Genomic DNA, 17796 nt, shown 5'->3' with positions numbered 1-17796 from the left:
TTCTCATCTAGTAGCTAAAATGTTGGCCAGAATGATAAGCAGAGTGAATTGTGACATAAGTTTTGCCTGACTGTGCCATAGCAGTGGCTAAGGTATGTTTAAAAATTTGGGTGGTTTATAGCAAGGTATGTGCTATGCTATTCTAACTTTGCCTTTTTATCTTCTGGTATCTTGAGGGGAAATGGACCTACATAAGATACGCACAGTTGGGGCTCTGTAACGTTGAGAATACTGAAGGAGGAAGATAAGTACAGAAGGAAAAACCAGTCATATATGGGTAAGGCTGCATCTGTCAAAGAGGACCGCTGGACACTGAGCTGTTCACCCTTTGGTTTTGACTGGTACAATTTGGGGATGTTTGGACCTGGTAAATCTCTTTAAGGATGATAAAACTGATTAATGATGTTAAGATGTTTATAATATTATTAAACTAATATGTGAATCGGTGGCGCAGTGGTTGAGAGTCTGCCTGCCGATGCAGGGAACACGGGTTCGTGCCCCGGTCCAGGAAGATCCCACATGCCGTGGAGCGGCTAGGCCCGTGAGCCATGGCCGCTGGGCCTGCACGTCCGGAGCCTGTGCTCTGCAACGGGAGAGGCCACAGCAGTGAGAGGCCCGTGTACAGCAAAAAAAAAAAAAAAAAAAAAAAAAAAGGCTAAAAAAAACAAACTAATACGTGAATGAATGAATGAATGAATAGGGTAGAAAGTAAAGTTCTTTACTACAGAAAGCTGCAAGGAACATTATAAGCATGACAGGATATAAGAACTCAACATTTGGCAATAATCATAATATTTAATAATTGTTTCAAGCAGGAACATCAAAAGATGGTAGAACTTATTGGATTAAATTTGAAGAGAAACAGGATACTTTTTAAAATATTCATTTTAAAACGTTTATTTAAGTATAGTTGATTTACAGCTATAAGACTTTAAGTCTGAAATTAGATCAAAATGATTGTATAAAATAATATGTAAAAAGAAGAATATCTTGAAGCGTATGGCTTCAGGTGTACATACATGCTCAGGAAATATGAAAGTGTGGAATAAATGCATGAATACTATGATACCAATGAGTCTTATCCGTATCTGCATTTGAACCATTTCCAATAGAACAAGTCTTTTTACCCACAATTCACTTAGCATAATATTTTCAAGGTTCAGCCACCTTATGACATGTATCGGAACTCCATTTCTTTATGGATGAGTAATATTCCATTTATAGATATATCACATTTTGCTTATTCATTCATCAGTTAGTGGTTATTTGGGTTATTTCTACTCTTTGGCTATTTTGAATAATCTTGCTATAAATACCTGTGTAGAGATTTAGTTCTTTTAGGGATGAGAATATGGTAACTCTATGTTTAACATTTTGAGGAGTTGTCTGACCAGGACTTTAAGATCATACTTGTTTCATTTGAAGGTGTACAACTCTGTGCACCGTGAATATCCTGTTGAGTATTGGTGGAAAATCTTACTGTAGAAATAATTAAGTAAACTGAAAAACCAAGATAAACACAATTGAAGCCCATTGCCTCATACCTTATATATCTTTTTATTATTGTGCATTTTTGCATTTATGGTTTTTGTTTTAAATGTTATGGAATCAATGTTGGTTTGCATACAAAGCATTTCCTTGTCTTACAACATTAATTATGATGGAGAAAGTGTATCTCGAATAAGTGAATTAAATATTATTCAAGGACAGTAGGATCATTTGGATTGGTAGAATTCTACCACAGAAATATATTGATTTTACTCATAATGTTCATGAAGAACTGAAATGAAAAACTTTCTCTCATTGGTTTAATAGCTGGTGTAACCTCCCTTATTCATTGTCATCTCCAATTTTCACGTGTAAATCAAGTGGTTCAGTATGTTTCCAGGATTATGAATGACTGTTATTTCTTGGGTGTCTTCAGGGTCTATCCTTTCTCACAGGCAGCCAGCAAAAGGTGCCCTTTTGAATGAATGTGTCTGGATCATATATTCATACATTGTGAAAAATCTGAAAAAAATGAGGGACAAAATCACTGTTGTTGAACAGTACTGTATTTCTATTCTAAGCAAGTGAGGGAAGATGTTAGCTAACTCATTTTAGTGTTAGTTCACAGTTTGGGTAGCTTTGAGTGCTACCAATTTTGCATGTATTCAACATTTGATATCTGAGTATCTGGTTCCTTATTAAATGGTATTCCTTTGAGTGTGTGCCTGCTAACAAATATATAGGCTCAATACATGAGAGTGTGGAAGGGGTACATGAATACTAGGACCAGTGTTCAGTCCAGCCTTTCTTCTTTTTAAAAAGCTATTTTTAAATTAATTAATTAATTTGACTGCATCAGGTCTTAGTTGCGGCATGTGGGATCTTTGTTGAGCAATGCGGGCTCTTTTGTTGCAACGCGTGGGCTCTTCATTGCGGTGCACAGGCTTCTCTCTAGTTGTGGCATGCTGGTTTTCTCTTCTCTAGGTGTAGCGTGTGGACTCCAGAGCATGTGGGCTCTGTGGTTTGCGGCGCACGAGCTCAGTAGTTGTGGCGCACGAGCTTATTTGCCCCACTGTATGTGGGATCTTAGTTCCCCGAGCAGGGATTGAACCCGTGTCCCCTGCATTGGAAGGTAGATTCTTTACCACTGGACCACCAGGGAAGTCCCTGTCCCAGCCTTTTTTCAATTTTATATTTGTACCTCTTATATACTTTTTATTTTATGTACAGTAAAATACACCCTTTGTTGTGTACAGTTCTGTGGGTTTTGACAAAGGTATAGAATAGTATATCTAGCACCACAATCATGATGTGGAGGGGTTCCATTACCCCTAAATCCCCTTGTGTTTCTCCTCCTTCTACTCCACAATCTCTTGCAATCACTGTTTCTATAGTTTTGCCTTTTACAAAATGTCATTTAAATGGAATCAAACATTACTTAGCATCTAGGGTCTGGTTTCTTTTACTTAGCACTCTGAGTTGCCCAGTTTACTTGCAGGCCTTTATCCTTCAGAGACCTCTGTTAGGTTATAGATATACTCCTCCTAGGATTCTTAGTCGCATTCTGTGTGGAGAAAAGACAAGCCAATCTTACCTCTCTCTAATGTCTTTTTTCATTTGGTTCTTTTTTAATAATTTCCATTTATCTTTTGAACTGTCTCATCTATTGATATTTTTCTGTTTTAGCCATTGCTCCATTCATTTCTACAGGTTGTTTGTAATGGATTTTCAGAGTTCTTATCTTACTTCCAGAATATAGGTCTAACAACGCCTTTATCATGTGCTTTTCATTTGACCCATCACAAAGCATTTTCACAAAGTCTTTATTTGGTGGACTACAACTTTAGAATTTCTCACTTAAAAAGAAAACTGTTATTGGGCTTCCCTGGTGGCGCAGTGGTTGAGAGTCCACCTGCCAATGCAGGGGACACAGGTTCGTGCCCCGGTCCGGGAAGATCCCACATGCCGTGGAGCGGCTGGGCCCACGAGCCATGGCCACTGAGCCTGCGCATCCGGAGCCTGTGCTCCGCAACAGGAGAGGCCACAACAGCGAGAGGCCCGCGTACAGAAAAAAAAAAAAAAAAAAAACTGTTATGCCACTAATTTGCATAGTATTGTAGACAGGATTACTGACTATTTGCAGAGTCAAGTATTCAGACAGGAAATAAGTGAAGAAATGAAATGACAAAAGTGATAAAGGACCAAGGAACCGTGATTTGTGTGATGAGGACTAGACATGCGGGGATGCCTGTAAAATAAATAATTACATAGAACCAATTGTTGTACTTGATTTTTAAATGAATTTCATGTATTTCCTGATCTGATTTATATTCTTTGTGATGTTCTGCTGCAGGTAAAAGGCTAGAAAGTTATCATACTTCAAGGAAGAAAGGTGAGCAGCTACTCGGGTGCTATTGAAAGTTTTGGTCTGTGTTCTGGCCAGTGATGTGAGAAATTCAAGTCTTGTCAGCTCATTCTTTCAGGCGCTCAGGGAGCATGCTTTTATGATAGATTTTTCCCCATAGGTATGCCTACTTTGTTAATGGAATCTTCATTATTGTTTCTTTCCTTTATTAAATAAAAATCTCTCTTTGAAGTAACTTAACATTTAAGAACCATTGATAAATTTCCTTTTTATACCATTTTATTATGTATGAAAATAATCTTTTAGTGAAATTTAAATGTGCCAAAATATTTATTTAACTTTTTATTACTAGCATTTCAGAACTTAGATGTTTTACTCATATTTCTATGATAATCAAAACTTATTTGCTACCTCATTTACAAATATTACCCCACTACTCCTTGAAATTTTAGTTGACTTAATTTTTTGTATTTTCTCAATAGATTTTATTTAATTTTATTTGAAAAAATCCATGGTTATGTGCCTACTGTGCTGTGTAGATGAGGGTTCCATTGTTCAACTACTAAACAAAATGTCTACTGTATATGTGCTGTTTTTAATTCATAACGCAGTAGATAAGCCTGAAGAAAATAAGCCTGGCTATGGAAATGCTTATATGTTGGGAGGGGGCTTGTCTGGATCGATGATGAGAAAAATTGTCTGAGGATGCTGAGGGACTCATTCCAGATGTCAATCTGAGGTCCAGTTGAATGCCCCTCTAATAGGACAAATAAGACCCTTATAGCCTGGCTTTATTTGGTGACCCCTCATTGATGACATAATACTGCTGCAAGCATGTCTTTTCTTCCTCCCAGGGCAAGGCATTATTAGCATCTTATCTTATGATGCAATATTCACTGTATATATGCTAAGTGACCCAAGACTTGCTTTATTTTGCTCACTTTGAACAGAGATGTAGATAGAACTTGTTTAAAGGAAATGTTCTTGAGTAATAAATGAGGAAACAAAAGAAATGTTGCATTAAGAAGGGGTCAAGCAACTGTGATGGGTACTGAAAGACTCATTAGTGTTGGGCTAAAAGAAGGGAACCATGCATGCCTGTAATAAATATTGACCATGGAGTCAGTATTAGTGTGTTGTTATTTTTAGTGTTGAGTATTTTTTGAGACTATATCTTTCTTTTTTGTTGTTGTTTATTTATGGTTTTTTGAGGTAGAAGGGCTGAAATGAGGGCCTCCACTTTAGAGAATAGGGGTGAGTAACTATACCTGAGTCCTTTAAAATTCATATGTCATGTGCTCTGTGCCACACCCTGAAGTCTCTGTGTTCATCTGTTCAATGGCTTACTCGATTATATCTTCATGATGTGTCCTTTTCTTTGGTGATTGCCTCTACCCTCATTTCCAAATTTTAAATTTTATTTTATCTGAGTTTTGGGTGGATTGACAAATGGAGAATCTTGGAAAATTGTTGGTTTTTTAATACATTTTCTTATTGCAATGAAATATCCTTTGGTGAAATTAAGCTGTGCTTGGGAGTTTCCGTAACAAATTATGGTTTCAGAATGTTAACCCCATGATTGAGATCATCATAGTTAGAGCATTTTGGTCAGATTCATAAGATCATTATGGGTCATTATTGCTACTCTTCTCAGTGATGAATTTGACTTTAATTAGGTGTTTTTCATTTTTTGATGTGAAAAATTATATATTAAACTTTCTGTGATCTTTGTAAGGCCATGAAGATTTTAAATGACAAAGAACCTTGAAGTACTTCATCTTTCTGAAACACAAAAAAATTCAATTTTCCATAGTACATTAATCTCACAAAAGATATCGGGTTGGGTTAATCAAGTGTAGAGATAGTGAAATTTCATATAGTAAATAATTAATCATTATTTGTTGTTAAAATTGAAACATCCATCAATAAGGAAAATGGTCTGTATATTCCTTGACATGATTACACAGGTTTTATGTTACCTAGGGCGTGGTGTTTAATACTTTACAAATGGGTAAACTCTGTTTTTCTCTTGACAAAGTTATGGTCGCAAATTCTTTGAAGTAATAATTGTTTTTGTTATTTTTATACTTATTTATTTATTTATGTATTGTAATATATGTTTTCACTTCTCCAGAATCTAGCAAAGTAATTCAAGTGAACTCAATAACAACTAATAAAATAGCCGTGAACATTAATAATTGTAATATTAGGGAGGAAAAGAGCCCAACCAGATACTGACATGAACTGTAGAAACTCTTATCATTCAAAAATATTTGAGTATAATTATGAATGACAGGAACACTAGAACATATTTTGGTCTAACAAATATGATCCTAAAATTACATAATTGTTTATTCATCCATGTTAGTATATAAGTAGATTTATAGTGCATGGTTGCTGTCTTAATGTGTAGAATTAAATTGACATATAGTATTAATGCTGTAAATGGCAAGTATTAAAAATTTACAACCCAGGGTGTTTTAAAAAAGAAGTACTTTTTCTTAGGATTGGGAACAAGATGATATCCTGTCTCATCACTTCTTTTTTTTAATTGAAGTATAGTTGATATACAATATTATATAAGTTACAGGTATAAATATCGTGATTCACAATTTTTAAAGGTTGTACTCCATTTGTAATTATTATAGAATATTGCTTATATTTCCCATGTACAATATAGCTTATAGCTTATTTTATACCTAATAGTTTGTACCTGTTAATCCACTACACCTAATTCATCCCCTCCCTTCCCTCTCCGCAATGGTAACCACTACTTTGTTCTCTGTATCTGTGAGTCTACTTCTTTTTGTTACATTCACTAGTTTGTGAGGTCCTTGTGATGTCCTTTTCTGGCTTTGGTATCACTGTTAAGTTGGCCTCATTATGAGTTAGGAAGTGTTTCTTCCTCCTCTATTTTTTGAAAGTGTTTGAGAAGTATTGATGTCAATTCTTCCTTAAATGTTTGGTAGAATTCACCAGTGAAGCATATGGTCCTAGACTTTTCTTTGCTGGTAGGTTTTTTTTTTTTATTTTTATTTTTTAAATTTCTGACTCAGTCACTTTTTTATTAATGGCCATCATAACAAGACACCACTGACCAGGTAGCATATAAACAATAGAAATTTATTTTTCAAGTTTTGGATGCTGGAATACCAACATGGTTGAAATCAGGGGGCTGGTATGCTCGGGTAAGGGCACTGTTCTGAGCTGAAGACTTCTTGTATCTTCACATGGTGAAAGGAATAAAAGAGTTTGGTGGAGGTCTCTTTTATAAGAAAGGAATTTCATTCACCAGGTCTCCACCATTATGGTCCAAACACTTCCCAAGGGTCCTACCTACTACTATGTTAACATTTGGGGGTTGCAATTTTAAATATGAATTTTGGGGGGACACAAAAATTCAGACCATAGCAAGGTCTATTAGGATTTTCAATTTATTCTTGAGTTATTTTTGATAGTTTTTATGTATTTTGGAATTCGTCCATTACATCTTGATTGTTTAATTTGTTGGTGTACACTTATTCATAGTATTGTTTATAACCCTTTTCATTTCTTTGAAATCAGTAATAATGTGCCTGTGTCCATTTGTGACATTAGTAAGTTGAATCTTCTCTCTTTTCCTCTGGTCAGTTTAGCTAAAACTTTCTGAATTTTGTTGAAGTTTTCAAAGAATCAGTTTTTGGTTTCATTGATTTTTAAATTTCTGTTCAATTGATTATTTCAATCTTTAATCTTTATTATTTTCTATGCTAATCTTTTTTTTTCTTCCTTTTCTTGCTTTATGTTTGGGTTTCTCTTCTTCTACCTTCTTCAGGTATAAGGTTATATTATTGACTTGAAATCTTTCTTCATTTTTTTTTTTTTTCAGTACGCGGGCCTCTCACTGTTGTGGCCTCTCCCGTTGCGGAGCACAGGCTCCAGACGCGCAGGCTCAGCGGCCATGGCTCGTGGGCCCAGCCGCTCCGTGGCATGTGGGATCTTCCCAGACCGGGGCTGAACCTGTGTCCCCTGCATCGGCAGGCAGACTCTCAACCACTGCGCCACCAGGGAAGCCCTCTTTCTTCATTTTTTTTTTTAACATCTTTATTGGGGTATAATTGCTTTTCAATGGTGTGTTAGTTTCTGCTTTATAACAAAGTGAATCAGTTATACATATACATATGTTCCCATATCTCTTCCCTCTTGCTTCTCCCTCCCTCCCACCCTCTCTCTTTCTTCATTTTTTAATGTAAGTTTTAACAGCTATAAAATTTTCCCCTCAAGTACTGCTTTTGGCATCTCGTAAGTTTTGGAATGTTGTATGATAATTTTTATTGATCTCAAATAATTTAATAATTTACCTTGAGAATGAGAGAAGCTTATTTGATTCATTGTTTATTAGGAATGTGTTTCTTAATCTCCAGTTGTGTATGGTGAGTCTTCTAAAATTCCTTCATTACTGATTTCTAATTTAATTCCATTGTGGCCAGTGAACATACTTCGTATGATTTCAATGTTTTAAAATTTATTTAAACTTATTTTGGGTGTTATTTCTGTCTATTCTGAAGAATGTTCCTTATGCACTTGAGAAAAATGTGTAATCTTCTGCTTTCAGGTGGAGTGTTCTGCGTAAGTCCGTTAGGTGTAGTTGATTTATGGTGTTGTTCAAGTGCTCTATTTCCAGAATGATCTTCTTTCTAATTTTTCTATTGGTTATTAAAAGTAGGACATTGAAGTATCCACATATTGTAGAGATGTCTGTTTCTCTCTTCAATTCTGTGCAATTTTGCTTCAGATATTTTGGGACTCTGTTTTGTAGGTGTGTAAATGTTTATGATTGTCATATCTTCTTAATTGATTGACTCTTTTATCAATGTTTAATTGACCCATGAAACAATTTTTGTTTGAAAACAAATTTTGTCTGATATTACTATAGTCACTCTAGCTCTCTTTTGGTTACAACTTATATGAAATATTTATTTCATGCTCTAATTTTCAACCAGTTTGTCTCGTTGAATGTAAAGTGTGTCTCTGGCAGATAACATACAGTTGGATCAGGTTTTTAAATCTATTTTGCCAATCTCTGCCTTTCACTTATACATTTTATACCACTTCTGTTTAATGTCATTACTGATAAAGTAGGACTACTGCCATTTTGCTGTTCATTTTTTTCTGTGTCTTACATGTTTTTGGTCTTCACTATTGCTTTTTTGTGTTAAGTAGATATTGTTGAGTGCACCATTTAAAATTCTTTATTTCCTTGTTGTTTTTACTATATATATTTTAAGTTATTTTCTTAGTGGTTGCCCTAGGGGTAACAATTAACTTCTTAATTTATAACAATCTAGTTCTAATTAATACCAATTTAATTTCAATAGTATATAAAATCTTTGCTTCCATATTGTTCCATTTCCCCTGTGTGTTGTCATTGCCACAAATTATGTCTCTATACTTATGTACTCATCACCACAGACTGATAATTTTTGTTTTATGCAGCTATTCAAGCATATGATAGGAAAAGAGAGGAGTTACAAAAAACATATTAATATTGGCTTTTATATTCGCTTGTGAAGTTACCTTTACTGATATTATTTATTTCTTGATGTGGATTCAAGTTACTGTATATGGTCCATTCATTTCAGCTTGACCCCCTTTGACATTTGTTGTAGGGCAAGGCTGCTGTCAAAGAACATTCTCAGTGTTTGTTTTCTGAGAATGTCTTAATTTCTCCTTCATTTTTGTAAGGCATTATTGTTGGATCAAGAATTCCTAGTTGAATGTCTTTTCATTGCATAACTTTGAAAATATCATCCTACTGCCTTCTTACCCCATGTTGTATGATGAAAAATCACTTGTTATTTTATTGAAGATCACTTCTATCTGATGAGTCCCTTCTTTATTGCTGCTTTCAATGTTCTCTCTTTGACTTTCTATTTGAACAGTTTCATAATGATGTGTTTCAATATGAATCTGTTTGAATTTATCCTACGTGGAGTTCATTAGACTGCTTGTATAGGTAGTTTATCACTTTTCATCAACTTTGGACAGTTTTGTCCATTATTACTTGAAATATAGTTTCTGTTCCTTTCTTTCTTCTTTCGTGACTCTCATTATGCATATGTTGGTACACTGGATGGTAGCCTCATAGGACTTTTAGGCCATGTCCATTAAAAAATAAATTTTCTCTTCCTATAATTGGATAATTTAAATTGACTTACCTTCAAGTTAGTTTTATTTTTTCAGCTCAAGTTGTCGTGGAGCCCTTTCTGTGAGATTTTCAACACTTGCTATTGTGCTTTTCAACTCCAGAATTTCTACTTGATTTGTTTGAAAACTTTGTCTCTTTATTGATACACCTATTTCATGAGACAGTGCTTGTGGGGTTCATCTAGTTCTTAAATATGTTTTCCATTAGCTCTTTCAACACATTTAAAGTAACTGATTTAAAATATTTGTCTTTGAGTCCAATGTCTTGGCTTTTCAGGGAGAGTTTCTATTACTTGTTCTTATATTTTTTTCTCTGTGTGTGGGACATACTTCATTGTTTCCTTGAATGCCCATTACTTTTATGTTGAAAATTGGACATTATGAATATCATAATGTGGCAACTCTGGAAATCAGATGTGCCTTCCCTGTTTGTCTGTTGTTGCTTTTTGTTGTTGAAGTTGTTTGTGGTATGTGTTCACTGAAGACTGCTTCATTAGATTTGTGGTCAGCTAAAAATTGGACAAAGATTTCCTTAGAAATCCTGAAGACAAAAAATTTCCCTGCTTTTCAGAAGTCTCTCTGTGTATGTTAGTATATGCCTTTAACACTTAGCCAGGCATTTTAAGCTTTCCCTTAGCCTCAATTTTTGCTTGTTAAGAGCCTCAAGTTCACTCGCAGAGGAGACCTTAGGCCTTCTCAAGTTTTCCCTGAATAGGCACATAACTCCACATCTGTGCTGTCCTTATATATTATGAGGAACACATGGAATCACCTGATAGCCATTACTTCAAAAACACAAAAAATTCATTCCTGAACTTTCCTCATAAGGTATTGGTTTAATTTATTTTCTGTTATAACTGTAATCCGTTGCATTAGGCAGCAGCGACAAACAATGCAAATTACCACCAATCTAGCTGCTATAGCATTGAGTGACTTCTGAATTAGGAGAAAGAAAAGCAAGTCTTTGAACCAGTGTTTTAGGGAGCCAATATAAATCATAAATTAAAAGAAGAAATTACAATTCTTTGGATAAGAGGTCAGTCCGACTCTTTCCACTACAAGAACCAGGAATGTGGAGTGTTATTCTCAATAATATCACTGAGTTGGGGAATAAGACATGGGATTAGAGTCAGTTAAACAGCCCAAAGTTTCTGGATTTTAGAAATTGAACTATGTTTCTTGATTAAGAGATTGCCTAGTGACAGCTATTACTTGGTGAATTTGCAGATTTCCAAAAAAGTTGATAGTGCAAGCATTTACCACTTTTTCATTATTGTTTATGAAGGGACAGGTGTTGGAGTTCCTCATGTGTCAGATTTGGTGCTGTCATTCTCAATTCACTTTTGATTTTACCAGTCACTAATGAAGTTCATCATATCTTGAAGGATTATAATCACTTGTGTATCTTCACTTGAGAAGTGTCTATTAAAATAATTTTAACAATTTCAATGGAGTTATTTCTTTTCTTCTTCAGTTGAAAGAGCTGATTATATGGTACAGGAGGAAAGATTTTACCAAAAATATAATTTGAAAATCAACCCCTGTGATTCTGCTGGTTACAGTTTATCTGTAAAATTAAATCCTTATATCACAAAATACAGTAATACTGGTAAAGAAAAATGTATGTAAATTTTTCATTTAACTTTTTGTGAAAAAGATATTTTATTGCTATTGTTCTTTTTGCCTTCTGTGACTAGGATAGTTTACCTTTTGTAATAACATGAAATGGAATATAAAATACGTTGCATAACGTATGGTGATTCATAATAAAAAACAGATCTATGGATAATCTTTTTAAAACATGCGAAAAAGATCACATAATATTGGAGATATTTTCCACAAAGGTGTTATGTTTAGGAAAAAAGATAATATTTTTTTTAACATCTTTATTGGAGTATAATTGGTTTACAATGGTGTGTTAGTTTCTGCTCTATAACAAAGTGAATCAGCTATACATATACTCCCATATCTCCTCCCTCTCGCGTCTCCTTCCCACCCTCCCTATCCCACCCCTGTAGGTGGTCACAAAGCACTGAGCTGATCTCCCTGTGCTATGTGGCTGCTTCCCACAAGCTATCTATTTTGCATTTGGTAGTGTATATATGTCCATGCCACTCTTTCACTTCGTCCCAGCTTACCATTACCCCTCCCCCTGTCCTCAAGTACATTGTCTATGTCTGTGTCTTTATTCCTGTCCTGCCCCTAGTTTCTTCAGAACCATTTTTTTTTAGATTCAATATATATGTATTAGCATACGATATTTGTTTTTCTCTTTCTGACTTACTTCACTCTGTATGACAGACTCTAGGTCCATCCACCTCACTACAAATACCTCAATTTCGTTTCTTTTTATGGCTGAGTAATATTCCATTGTGTATATGTGCCACATCTTCTTTATCCATTCATCTGTCAATAGACACTTAGGTTGCTTCCATGTCCTGGCTATTGTAAATAGAGCTGCAATGAACATTGTGGTACACGACTCTTTTTGAATTATGGTTTTCTCATGGTATATGCCCAGCAGTGGGATTGCTGGGTCATATGGTAGTTCTATTTGTAGTTTTTTAAGGAACCTCCATACTGTTCTCCATAGTGGCTGTCTCAATTTACATTCCCACCAACAGTGCAGGACGGTTCTCTTTTCTCCACACCCTCGCCATGATTTGCTGTTTATAAATTTTTTGATGATGGCCATTCTGACTGGTGTGAGGTGATATCTCATTGTAGTTTTGATTTGCATTTCTCTACTGATTAGTGATGTTGAGCATCCTTTCATGTGTTTGTTGGCAAAAAAAAGATAATATTTTTAAAAAGGAACTCTGTGAGGGACGTTGCTAAAGGGTTTTTAAAAGTCCATGAACATATCAGGTGAGAGGTACAAATTATGTGTTGGGAAGGGCAGTGATACCTTTTCATGGGAGAATATGACATAGGATAAAAAGTATGAAAAATGAAAAATAAGAAGATTTGAAAAAATGTGAAGATTTCGACTTAGGCGGCAGATCCTAGCATGAAGCACAAATCATAGTGTACATGGGAATTCTTTGCATTTCACATGGCACAGGCCACAGTGATGTGTAGAAGGAATGCCATTTCACTACAAACACAAAAATACAAATGAACAAACACATGCGAGCAAACGTAAGTGACTAATGTCCTACACTCCTGCCATCAGACACGCATTCAGTCCTCCCTAAGGGAAAGAGGTAGTTGGAGGCAGGTGCAGGGCTTACCCCCAGGTAAACATTGGCATGAATCTTCTTCTGTGAGGACCCGGATCCAATTCTGAAGCTCATGTGTGGTTTCTGTCCACTTCTCAGGTGGAGTTGCCAGGCAAGGCTGGCCATCCGCTAAGACAAGAACACCTTCGCGTGATATGATGACTGGAGGTATGAGGGAGACACGAAAGAAGTGGGGTGGTCCCAGGGTGCTGAACCTGGCCATGGATCTCTCAGGGCCATAGACATCCCCCCACCCCAAGGTGTGCTATTGGATATTAGGGTTTCCTTGGATGGGCCCAGTGACTGCAAGCGTGGATTCACTGTTCCTCTTGCTGAGTGGCCTGGGAGCTGTGGATTCCCCAGGCTGTTGGAGTACTCTGGGGTCATTGGACCCTCTTCAGAGCCACCCGGCCTCACAGTTGGATTCTGCAGTGTCCCAGCACGTGCTCGGATGGATGATGACTCCCTCGTATGCATTCCTTGGTAAATCTGAACAAAATAAGTGAGAATGCTCTACCATCTCCTCATCGAAACTGAGGTCCAGCACGTTGCCTCCCTTGGGGGTAGGGGACAGTTAGGAGAGAGGGCCAACGTTCCCTTGCTGACACGCATGCAAACAACACTCAGGGTGCCAGCATTGGAGGGGATCCTGTCTGAGGGTCGACTGTGTCTGCACAGTAGCTGGGTAGTCTATGATCCCAGGTCCTTGGTGAAAGGCTGGTGAGGGATTGCGAGATGGCAGGCTCTCCTGCTGGTCTTAGGAGAAGGAGTGTGTGCAGTCTAGGCCCAGTGAGCTCGCGGCTTGGAGAGGTGTGTTTTGGCCAGGTTCCCACTTTGGGCGTGGCATTTCGGGGAGTGTATTCACTGTGCCCTTGCAGGCTTCCAGCTCCCCTCGCGTGGCAGAGGTCTTCCACTGGAAGTCTGTCTGTGGTCCTCGGGGACAGTGCCTTTGATCTCTGTGAGGTCCTTGGTAGTGTCGCTGTGGCAGTAGAGAAGTGCCAGAATGCATGTGATGGGGTCAGCATCATCATATCAGACATGCTTGCAGTCTGTCTTCCCTGGTGTACAGTGTCCCCATGTTCGCATGATGTCTATGGCTTCCAGTAGGGTCGAGTCATCTTGTGGGCAGGAGGAGGGCACTGAGGATGAGGCTGTTGAGTGTTTGAACGTTTCCTCGGATTCAGGGCTCCAAACCCTGCCGGCTAGAAGCTGGCCGGGACGTGGCCGGAAAGGTGACCTAGTTTCCGCCGTGGGGTTTGAACCTGGGTCATGGTTGCTGAAGCCCACCACTTCCCACATGGTGGGCATTCCCACAGGTCCATGGAAAGTGATTTGCCCTAGATGACAAGAAGTAGCACTTGGGCTGAAGTCCATTAGCCCAGAGAGAGGTGCCGGGCTGCATCTTGCCTGTAGCCAGCTGCACGTCAGAGTCGGCACCATCAATGGGAGGTTCTCTTGCTTCCAAAAGCACTGGGAGTGGCCCCAAGTGCACATCAGATGTGCTACTAGCTGGCAGGGTCTCCAGGTCCATGTAGATGTCATACCCACAGCCGGGAGGCAGATCTCGTCGAGTCTTTGTGCTATGGTCACAAGGCGTGGCTGTGGGAGAGCAGGATTCGTGGCCAATTTCAACAGCCCCTGGGGGTCAAAGTTCACAAGTGGCCTCTTGAGGCTAACAGGGGTTTTCTCCATTTAGTGGGGAGGTCCAAAGCCATGGCGCTGTGTATAAGCTGTGGCTTTTACTGTTCAAGTTCTCTGCAGAGGGCAACAGAGACACACAGAGACCAAGACGCGGATTCAGAGGAACACACAGAAACCCACAAGCGCATCCTCGTGCATGCACATGCATACACGTGCAAACACACACATACACCCTCAAACACACCGGTTAACGTAAGTGCCTAACTTCTACAGTCGTGCTGTCAGATACGCAATCAGTCCTCCGTAAGGGATAGAGGTCCTTGGGAAGGAGGTTCCAGGATCACACCTCAGTAAATGTTCACATGAATAATGTTCTCTGAGGACCCCAGTCCAATTCTGAAGCCTGAGTGATTTCTGTCCACATCTCTGGTCTGATGACTGCAGGTGCTAAGGAGAACTGGAAAAAGTGAGGCGGGTGCATGTTGGTGAGCGTGGCCGTGGATAGCTCAGGAAGGTAGGCATTCACCCACCCTAAGATGTACATTGGATATTAGGTTTTCCTCAGATGGGCCCAGTGGCTGCAAGAGTGGATTGACTGTTGCTCTTGCTGAGTGGCCTGAGGACTGTGGATTCCCCAGGGTTTTGAAGTACACCGGGGTCATGGCTGCTCTGCAGAGCCTCGCAGCCTGCCCAGTAATGTTCTGCAGCTTCCCAGCATGTGCTTGGATCGATGATGACACCCTTGTATGCATTCCTTGGAAAATCTGAACAAAATGAGTGAGAACACTCTGCCGTCTTCTCATCGATACTGAGGTCCAGCACGTTTCCTCTGTCGGGGGTAAGGCACAGTTAGGAGTAAGGGCCATCGTCCCCTCCTGACATGCATGCAAATACCACCCAGGGCTCCAGCATTGGAGGGGTTCCAGTCTGAGGGTGGTCCGTGTCTGCACATAAACTGGGTCGTCTATGAATCCCAGGTCCCAGTTGAAAGGCCGTTGAGGGAATGTGAGGGGGCAGTCTCACCTGCTGATCTTCAGAGTCGGAGTGTGGGCTGAGGTAGGTGCAGTGAGCTTGCAGCTTGGGAGGTATGTTTTGGCCAGTGTCATGGTTCTTTTGTGCCGCTTTGGGTGTTAATTCTGGAAGCCAAAATGAGAAAGCTTCCCTGGTTGGAGCCCGGAGACTCAGGCCAGGCCTGTGGCCCTCCCTGTTTTTGCGTTTGTCATGGTGAAGTTCTTGAGTGCCCAGTGGGGCTGGAGCAGTGGGTGTGTGGGGGCTGACGTTGGGCATCGGCGCAAGGGGGCTGATGGATTAGGCCTCGGTGTTGCGCTTGTCAGCTCCTGTATTGCAATTCCTGGCACAGTGTTTACCCCCTGTGGGTCATCGTGGAGTGGGGTGAGATCCGAGTGTTGCATTTAAGCCTGCGTCATGGCAGATGGTCTGGACAGGAAGGTAAGGCATGGTAAGGACAGGTCCTACGTGATGTTGTGGCATGGGCTGTCATCATTGGGTTTCAGGCTCTGGCCTCAGCTTCTCAAGGATTTGTCATGTACTTGATGGGCTGGCATCACCTGCCTATGGAGAGGATGACTTTGGTGGTTCATGTGGATGCGATGAGGTAGGTAACCTGTGTAGACTTGTGATCCCGTTGCCGGAGAAATGATTCCCAAAGGGTGTCTTGCGTAAGCTAGAAAATATCGATATGCAGAGTATATGCTGACGCGTGACGCGGCCGGCCCATGAGGTACGGATGCCTATCTAACAGCCAGAGGTTTATCCGAAGCAGTCCGTTGGCATGGTAGAGATAGGCGCACTGTTGTGATGCCAGGTGCGCTGACCTTGACAGCCACTGTGCCCTTACTGGCTTCCAGGTCCCCTCTCATGGCAGAGGTCTTCCGTTGGAAGTTTGTCTGTGATCCTCGGGGACAGTGCCTTTGATCTCTGTGAGGTCCTCGGTAGTATCGCTGTGGCAGTGGAGAAGTGCCAGAATGCATGGTGTGGGTTCGGCATCATCAAAGCAGACATGCTTGCGGTTTGTCTTCCCTGGTGTATAGTGTCCCCGTGTTCGCATGTTATCTGTGGCTTCCAGTAGGGTCGAGTTGCCGTGTGGGCAGGAGGAGGGCAGTGAGGACAAGGTTGCTCAGTGTTTGAGCGTTTCCTCGGGATTCAGGGCTCTGAATCCTGTCGAGGGGGAGCTGGCCGAGACGTGGCTGGAAAGGTGGCCTGGTTTCTGCTGTGGGGTTTGAACCTGGGTCGTGGTTGCTGAAGACCACCTCTTGCCGTGGTGGGCTTTCCAACAGGTCCACAGAAAGTGATTTGGCCTAGTTGGCGAGAAGTCACACTTGGGCTGAAGTCCATTAGACCCCTGAGAGGTGCCGGGTTGCATCTTGCCTATAGCCAGCTGCAGGTCATTGTTAACGCCATCCATGGGAAGTTCCCTTGCTTCCAAAAGCGCTGGGAGTGACCCCAAGTGCACATCAGATGTGTTAGTAGCTAGCAGGGTCTCTAGGTCCACGTAGATGTGACACTCACGGCTGGGAGGCAGATCTCCTCGAGTCTTTGTGCTTTGGTCAGAAGGCATGGCTGTGGGATAGCGGGAGTCCGTGGCCTATTTCAACAGCCTCTGGGGGTCAAAGTTCTCATGTGGCTTCTTGAAGCTGGTAGGGATGTTTCTCCATTCAGGGGGGTGGTCCAAAGCCAGGGTACTGTGTATAACCTGTGACTTTTACTATTCAGTGTCACTGCAGAGGGCCTCAAGGACACACAAAGACCAGGATGGGGATGCAGAGGCTGACACAGAAACCCACAAGCGCATCATCATGCGTAGTCATAGTCACGCACGCGCACACGCAGGAACACACACATACACCCTCACACACAACGGCCAACGTACATGCC

The 17796-nt window shown here is 40.1% G+C and overlaps 3 non-coding genes across 3 annotated transcripts; all 3 read left to right on the top strand.

Annotated features, from left to right (window-relative positions):
* Positions 1–4529: 4529 nt before the first annotated feature.
* Positions 4530–4596, top strand: LOC116750281. Its single transcript, XR_004348977.1, has one exon. It is a non-coding gene; the product is annotated as a small nucleolar RNA SNORD109A (small nucleolar RNA).
* Positions 4597–13709: 9113 nt separating this feature from the next.
* On the top strand, positions 13710–13802 carry LOC116750138. The gene has a single exon (XR_004348866.1). It is a non-coding gene; the product is annotated as a small nucleolar RNA SNORD116 (small nucleolar RNA).
* A 1823-nt stretch (positions 13803–15625) lies between these two features.
* LOC116750107 lies at positions 15626–15718 on the top strand. The gene has a single exon (XR_004348837.1). It is a non-coding gene; the product is annotated as a small nucleolar RNA SNORD116 (small nucleolar RNA).
* Positions 15719–17796: the final 2078 nt, after the last annotated feature.

The sequence above is a fragment of the Phocoena sinus genome, chromosome 2, assembly GCF_008692025.1.
Source record: "Phocoena sinus isolate mPhoSin1 chromosome 2, mPhoSin1.pri, whole genome shotgun sequence".
Classification (NCBI taxonomy): domain Eukaryota; kingdom Metazoa; phylum Chordata; class Mammalia; order Artiodactyla; family Phocoenidae; genus Phocoena; species Phocoena sinus.
The sequence above is the reverse complement of the archived record's forward strand: the minus strand, read 5'-3'. Positions and strand labels throughout refer to the sequence as shown.